Source organism: Lagenorhynchus albirostris, chromosome 1 (assembly GCF_949774975.1).
Source record: "Lagenorhynchus albirostris chromosome 1, mLagAlb1.1, whole genome shotgun sequence".
Lineage (NCBI taxonomy): Eukaryota > Metazoa > Chordata > Mammalia > Artiodactyla > Delphinidae > Lagenorhynchus > Lagenorhynchus albirostris.
In genome coordinates, this window is record NC_083095.1 from 165,256,805 (window position 1) to 165,264,748 (window position 7,944).

The window sequence follows — 7,944 nt, forward strand, 5'->3', positions numbered from 1 at the left end:
AGATGGTTAAATTATTTGCCCAGGCCTCACAGCTGGGATGCTGACTCCTAGACAAGAGCCATTATACTCTGTGGCTCAGGGCTTGTACTAGTATGAGGTGCTGTACAGGCACCACACTCACCCAACCTTTAGGGGTCACCTCTGGGAAAGGAACCGGGCACTCAGAGATGGGGTGCATGGCCCTGACCTCTAGGCCCTCCCCATTCAGTTGGGGAGAGAGACTCTTAGACAGATGGTCACAATGCTGGGTAAAGTCAGGGAAGGCTTCCTGTAGGAGGTGATGCTTGCGTTCCAATAAGCGCTTGGCCCAGAGTAAACACTCACTGAATGTTATCTATTTATTTTTACTATTCCCCATGATTTTAGAGAGAGGAGAGTGGAAAGGAAGATGGCATTCCAGACAGAGGGAAGTGCACCATCCAAGGCAGGTGAACATGTTGGGGAGTCACAGATGATTTGGTTTAGCTGTGACTGGGGAGTGGGGCAAAGTACCAGAGAAGTCTTTTCAGGGCTGGTTGACATCCCCCTGAAAGTGAGCCTCCCATAGGACATGCGGGCATGGGATAGTTCGGGGCCTCGTGTGATGGAGGGGTCAGAGAACACTGGGTGGCTCCCCCAACTATGTAGTTTGGCCTGGATCTTTGCATGGTTGACCAGGAATCTCAAGGGTAACCTTGGTAGCTGCCCCCCTCCTCAGCCCTGTGCAATCTAATCTGCGGGCGGCTTTAATCCATCAAGAAGGGGTGTCCTCACTGAGTCTCTTGCCTGCCTGACACATAGTAGGAAATCAACAAATGTTAGGTCCCGCTCCTGCCTCCTTCCTTTCCCTGGATGCTTGCAGACTGTGCCCAATACCTACCCTTGGGGCCACTGTCCGTACAAGACCTTGACAGAAAGTGGGCAGGAAGGCCTGGGCTGGGCCAGGTGGACCCTGAGTCTAGAAAGGGTCAGGCAAAGGCTATAGGGACCAGTAGGCTGTCGGCCGCGTGGAGAGAGGGGGCTGTTACTGATTCTCTGCCATGAAAAAGCCCCATTGTGGGGTCTTTGGGGGAGAATATATTTATTTTGTTTCCTGAGCTGTGTGAACAGTGCACTGTGCTGCCTGGGTTGAGAGGGCTCTGTGTGGCTAGGGAGGGATTACATCCCCCTCTTGGGTGGTGTGTTATGAAAAGGCCTCATTCAGCCAGGCCCGGCTGCCCACCGGCAGCCCAGGCTCCTGCGCTGTCCCTGGGGGCAGCCTGGTGTCCCTCCCTCTCTCCCTGAGGTGCAGGCTTGGGGCTGCGTGTGGATGTGAGTGTGACAGGCAGCCAGTATAGGCCCAGTCCCTGAGGGGCTGCGGCTCACCTTCAGGTAGAGTCTGTCAACTGCACACCTCAGGATGGAGCTGGCTGAGGGACTGGGGCTCAGACACAAGAGGCGTTTGGTCCGTGTCTCGACCTCAGATGTTACTTACCTTTGAGGGAGGTTTCACATCCAGTCAGAGATTTGCTGAAGGAGACCTTCACCATACAACTTTAAATCCATGTTCATTGCTGGGCCACGTTGCCAAGGGGGCCTCTGAATGTTTGTATAATTTCTATGACTATTTTGTGAATAGCACGATTATGTTGCATTATGTTTGGGGTGTGTGTGTGTGTGTGTGTAAAGAGTGTTAATTTGTTCACAGGAAATGTTTTTAACACAACTCAATTTTTGTAACCCTGTTTGGCATTTCTTTATTTTTCAGTACCCCGGGAGCCTCAGTCCCTGGAAGTGGATGTGGATAGTCTGAATCTCTGAGGGCCCTTGGCAAAGACAGCGTGCATCCCGAGCACGTCTGGACATGAGGGGTGAGGTGAGTCCGGGGTGCCTGAGTCCCCGGCAGCCATGGGAGCCGTGGGTGGAAGGGCTGCCTCTTGGCCAGCCAACCCCGTGAGTAGGCAGAGAGGGCAGGAAGGGGGTCCTTCTGTGAAATTGGCTGGCTCCCCAGGTGATCAGGGCCCTGGTGGGGAACATGAAGTTCAAGTCCTTGCGGGGCCGTTCCCTGCCTCTCCCGCTGTGCTGGGCTCCCAGGCCGAGCATGGGTCACCCCTCACTGGACGTGCTCCCACCCCGCTCAGACCCACACCCCACTTCTCTACTGCCTTTCTGGGCTCACACCATCCACCTGCCTCCACTAACAGAACCCTTTTTACTCAAAGTTTAAGGGGCAGAACCCAGAACCCCCAGCTGCTGTGGGGTCTTATCTCAGTGACAGGGTAGCTTGCCGTCACTATCCTGCCTACTGGACTGGCCCTCTGCCTTCTAGCTCCAGCTCTGTCTGTGCCTCACTGAGTGAACTTGGAAAGTCACTGAGCCACCTTGGAAAGTCATTGAGCCTTGGTCTTCCCATCTGCACAAGGGGGAATTGCATTGATTGGTTGCTGAGGGCCCTTGAAGCTCCAATTTCCTGTGAGTCTATAAATCTGGATGCAGGTATCTGTGGTCAGACTGACAATATCTTTACATGGGTACCTGGGACGTCATGCCTGGATCCTAGCCGCTCTGTGTGCCCCAACACTGCTCCAAAGTGGGTTTCTCCTGGACATTTGCATCTATGCTCTTGGGGAGGTTAAAGATGTTTGACTAACATACAGCCCCCTTCATCCCTCCCCCTCTTTGCAAACAGTCATAGAGGAGGGCTTGATACTGGCATTTGGAGCAGAAGTGGGTGGTGGGGAAATGAGGCTAAGGAGGGAAGGAGTTGGGAGTGGGCTGCACTAGAGGGGTCACTGCTCAACTCTGGGGAGCCCTGAGCTCCCAGCTGCCTATTATAGAATAAGGTCTGATTTCAGGTTATGGCCCATTGTGCCATTGGAGAGGCTCCCCTCCCAGAGGAGTAAGAGGGCCATTTGCTCTCCAGCAAGACTTCCTGATGGAGAGGCATCTTGGTGTGCCAGGGTGGCCCTGCACGTGCTCTTGGCCTTGGACTTGTACTCAAGGGTGAAAAGAAGGTGAGTGGAGCATCTGGCTGGGCATAGCTTAAACACCTGGGGGATGCATATACCAGCAACTCTGGCTGAGATGTGACGTTACTCCGAGCTTGCAGGACAGGGATCCGGCTTCCCTGAAACATGACCTAGTCATCCCAGAGTAAGCTGGGATGTTCTCAAAGGATGAAAGATGGATTCATGGGTAGATGGATAGATAAAATTAAACTGATTTGAGAGAAGAATATCTAATGACTTTCTGTAGGTGACTGTCTTATTTAACAGGAGAGGAAAACTAAATTTTATCTCAATGTTTTGAACCTGGTGAACTAAGAGAATGAGTCTGGAAGGGAGGGCTGCTGGTTAGGGTGGTGGAAAGGAGATGGATGTTTGGCATGGAGTATAGTGGGGATCAGGCAAGGATGGCTTGATTTGAGACCTATTGAGTTTGAAGCAACAGAAGGAGAGCCAAGTGGAACAAGGGATACTTGTCAAGGTGGGGATGTAGATTTGGAAGCTTCATACATAGAGATGATAGCAGAGGTACTATGAATGAGTCAGTCCTCAAAGGAGAGACATTATGGCAAAATATGAAGAATGAGGAACCTTAGGAAGCTTGAATTAATATTGCTTGGTTTATAAATGGGCAAACTGGGCTCCAGAATTTGTCATTCATTCACCTGGCCATCCATCCATCCATCCCACTCAACAAATGTATTTATTCTGAAGCTATAATGTACAAGGTAATATATCTGAAAATGTTCATGGGTAAGGGACTGACAAGGGACAGTCAGCAAGGGGAGAGTGGAGAGAGAAGCATCTGGGAACCAAGGGAGGAGGATGTTTCAGGAAAGCCAATAACATCCAATCTTGTGGAGCTCAAAGAGCAGGAAAGCTAAGGAAAACAATTTGGATTTGCTCTCTGGTGGATCCTGGGGGAGAATTTTGGTAAACTGTTGGCAAGGGGGAGTCATGAATGAAGGGGCTAAGGAGGGATTGTCTATGCTTCTGGAAGATGGACAGGACTAGTTTTTGTCTCTAGCTTCTGCATCGTGCTTTTCAGTGGTGAAGCATTCTGTGCAACCAGCACATTCACCAATTACAGACATAATGCCTGAAATGTCTAAATAGGATTCCATTAGGATGCAGTCCCCTGAAATAGAACAGATGCTCTATCACCTACCATCTAGTCATTTACTAGTGATAGCATGTGCTTTGGGAAAAGCCCTGTGCCAGATGTCAGAAGACCTGGTTTCTATTCCTGGCTCTGATGCCAACCAACTGGATTACCTTGGCCAGATCATTCAATAAGAGCTCTTTATCCATACACCAGCGAGGTTACTTCCCACTCCTTATCTGGTATTGTTGTTCATTTTGGACCCCCCCCAAATATATTACCTTGCAAATTGTGGCTGCTAAATAAATCCATTTGTTGTGTGGATGGATGGAAGGATAGATGGGTAGGTGGATGAGCTACAAATTCTGGAGCTCAGTTTACACATCAATAAACCAAGGGACATCAATTCAAGCTTCCTGAGATTCCTTCCATCTCCAATCATCTATGACCATGCTTTTTTTTTTAATCATAAGCAGAATTCTTCCAAAGTTGCTTAGAGCTAGCACACCTGGGCCAATTAAGCTTTTGTAGAGCATTCCATTTAATCTCCTTGAGGTTAGAGACTGGGCCATCTATTGTCACAGCTCCAAAGCCTTTCTTCTATGATCAGAGATAGGATCCTAGAAGATTGATACTAAGCGTTCATTGGAGGAAAAATAAATCACTTCCAACTATACTCTGATTCTCTAGAGACACATTTAAAGATATGTAGCATGTGGTTCTCATGGTAGAAAACATGCCATAGTGTTTGCCAGCTACTCCAAGATTGTTCTTGATGACAGGACGTGTCCCTGTAACCAGTTTCTGGTGAGACACCTGCATGCGGCTTTGCAGTTTCAGGATGTCCCTACATCTGTCAGCGGATCAACAGAGAATCTAGGAACATCAGCACAGAGTCCCAGTCACAGTGTAAAATGTAAGCTGACAGCTTGGAAAGCATCCAGAGGCGAGTGGCCAGGAGGGTGAAGGGTCTGGAAATGACTGAAAATGAGGAGTGGTTAAAAGAACTAGGGGTATTATCCAGAAGAGAAGATGACACGGTAGCTGCTGCGAATGGTGTAGTCCAAGCTAACTTGGACTAAAGTTGATACTTTCTTCTCTGCACGGGCTTCCTGAGAACAAACCTGTGACTGGTGGATGGAAGTTACGGGGAGGCTGATTTCAGCTCATGCTAAGAATTTCAGAAGATTTTTTTCAACCGAGTTATAAGAATATAGAGTTGACTGCCCCGGGAAACAGGCAGTGGGTGACAATTGCCAAGGACGGAGGAAAGACCAGGTGACTTCGGAGGTCTCTTTCAGTGTGGAGATTCCAGGATTCTAAAGAATTTAGAACTGGAGTAAAGAGAAAGCTCTTTGCTTTGTCAGTTTAGAAACCATCTGCTGCTCTTCACTGTGCTTCATCTCATTCCCAGCTGATCTCCTCCAAACACAGTTCTCTATTCAGCAGTTCTAGTCTCCCATCTGAAGTGATTATAAACCTCTCTACTCTCTCTTAAAAAAAAAAAAAAAAGGATCTTTTCTTTTCCAAATAAAGAGCTTAGGAGGTCTCAGCAAGACTGTACCTACATGGAGAAATCCCATAAGAAATAATTAAATAATTAAGTAAACAAACAAATAATAAACCTCCAAGCCAAAATTATATAGCAGTGAAGGCCACACCCCCCAAATTCAGGTTGTCTGGCTGTCCAGAACACAGAGCTTTTGTCTGTCTTCAGGGATGATGGATTTGTCTGACCCAAGATTGGACCTCTTAAATTCAGTTCTGGGCACGGGTAGGTGGGAAACCCTCTGAAGCCCACACCCCCTGAAGGTGGATAGAGAGGGAGAAACTCTGTCTCCATGGAAACTAGGGGTCCCAAGCATAAACAATCTTTTTTTTCACCTGGAGCCAAGTCTTCGAAAAGTGACTCAGCCTGAGGTTTGCACACCGGGGGCCTCCTATCTGGTGGTGTTGATGTCAGTGGAGCCTCTGATGGAGAGATTTTCTTGGAATTATTCAGAGTGGCCCACAAAATAGAAATTAATCTATCAAATGCAAGGCCTAAAATAAAAACTGATTCACAACCACTTTATTTGTGACAACACCACTGGCAACTAGAAGTAGCCCTTGGCTCCCCGACCCAGGGTTCAATTGGAATTTTTTTCACAGTAGCACAAACGTCCAAGCCAGAATGGCTATTCGGGATGATTCAACCCCCTCATTTTACAGATGAGGTTTTGTTTGAAGCTTAGTTCCAAGCAGGATTGGTATCCAACAGGAAAGCATTAACATTTTCCAGAAGCAGCCCTTGCCTCCCAGCTGAAGGCTACTTTAACACGAAAGTCCAAGTCTTGTTTCAATTAGCTCGGGTGCTCTGGGCACAATTACTAGAAAATGGGTGCGTGAGGGGGAGACCCCAGGTAAAAAAGCCTGGTGATGTGTCCACGGTCACCAACTGAGCCCTCACTTGTGTGGTTGGTGATGGAGGGAGCAGCTCGTTCTAGGTGGCAGCTACCAGTCATCGGGGGCCACTCTGGGAGAGGCACCTGAGGGACAGGGCGCAGGTAGAGGTGGCAGCTTCTGTCTCCATCAAGCTGGGTACCAGATGCAAGGGCGCCACCTACTGGTCGAGGAGCTCAAGGGGCTCTCTGCATCCACTGTGGGCAAAGAAACTGTACTGAGCTACATGTGCTGGGCTGCTTCTCCAGGGCTCTGACCTGTTTGGAGAGGAGCCTTTTCTCCAGCTGCGTCCCCAGCACCCTCCCCCCTCCACCAACCTTGGCTCCTGCACCTGCTGCATCTGACAGGCGAACTAGGTTCCACCACACTGACCAGGTGTCGCAGAGGAGGGGCTCCAATTCCCTGGGTCATGGGCTCTCTATGAACTCACAGAAGACCCTGCCTGCATGGGTTTCTCTTCCGCGTGTGTGTGTGTGTGTGTGTGTGTGTGTGTGTGTGTGTTTGGGGGAAAGGAAGGCGGAGTGAGGGACGTTGTGTTGTGCTGACAATGCAGGTCTGTTCTGAAGCCCAGAGGAAAACATTAGTACAAAGTAAAAGAAAGAAAATGTTGGCGTTTCCAAGAATACTTAAATAATTGCTGCTATTCTGGCCCTCAGATTGGTGGTGTGTCTGAGTAATAGTTCTGGCCTGAGTCCTTTATACCACACTGTGTCCCGGAGGGCAGGCTGGCTCTGTCATGTCTGTAACGATTTACCCAGGGTGTGTGGTGCTCTGGGGGACTCCATGGTGACACAGAGGAGCCAAACACTGGGCTATAAGGAGAGACAGTGAAGATGGCGCTTCGCTGTTGAGGGACACTCCTCGGAGCTCACAATTCATAGCACTTCAGACATGTGGAGGCTTCTGGGGGGCCTCCTCAGTTCCACTCCAGGCTCCTCCTCCATGGGGAAGGTTGGCTCCATGCCTGCATCCCTTCTGGGTCAGAAGACACTTACTGGGCTGCCTTGGGGCCACTCAGGCCCCGGAATTCCGCCTCCCCAGTCATTCCCGCTCTGCCACTCCGGGCCCCGCCCCAGTCCCGGGTGCATCGTCAGGGCTGTCACCTGCCAGAGGGCCAGCAGGTGCCTCCTCTTTCAGCTCCTGCCCTTAAGAGGGGGCTTATGATCTGTTCATCCTCCACCCGCTCCCTGGGATGCCCTGAAAGCCTCCACATCAGCAACCAGACATGACATCCTTGTTCACTTCCAATCCTTCCTTCCCGGCTTGGACACTAATCACCAATCTCCCAGGCCAGACAAATCTTCGCTCAGGTAGTACTACTCCTCGATCTTTTCAGACTCCCACCTGGAGGGAAGCTTTGGAGTTTAAGAGCCAAACATTATGTTAATTTATTCTGTGGTTCCCCCAGGATGTTTCACCTTGGAGTAATGCTGAGTT

At 49.7% G+C, this 7,944-nt stretch overlaps 1 long non-coding RNA gene across 1 annotated transcript; it reads left to right on the plus strand.

The window, feature by feature from the left end:
• Positions 1 to 1,791: 1,791 nt before the first annotated feature.
• Positions 1,792 to 5,372, plus strand: LOC132503991 (uncharacterized). The gene is made up of 3 exons (XR_009534695.1): positions 1,792 to 1,834; positions 2,814 to 2,972; positions 4,848 to 5,372. It is a non-coding gene; the product is annotated as an uncharacterized LOC132503991 (long non-coding RNA).
• Positions 5,373 to 7,944: the final 2,572 nt, after the last annotated feature.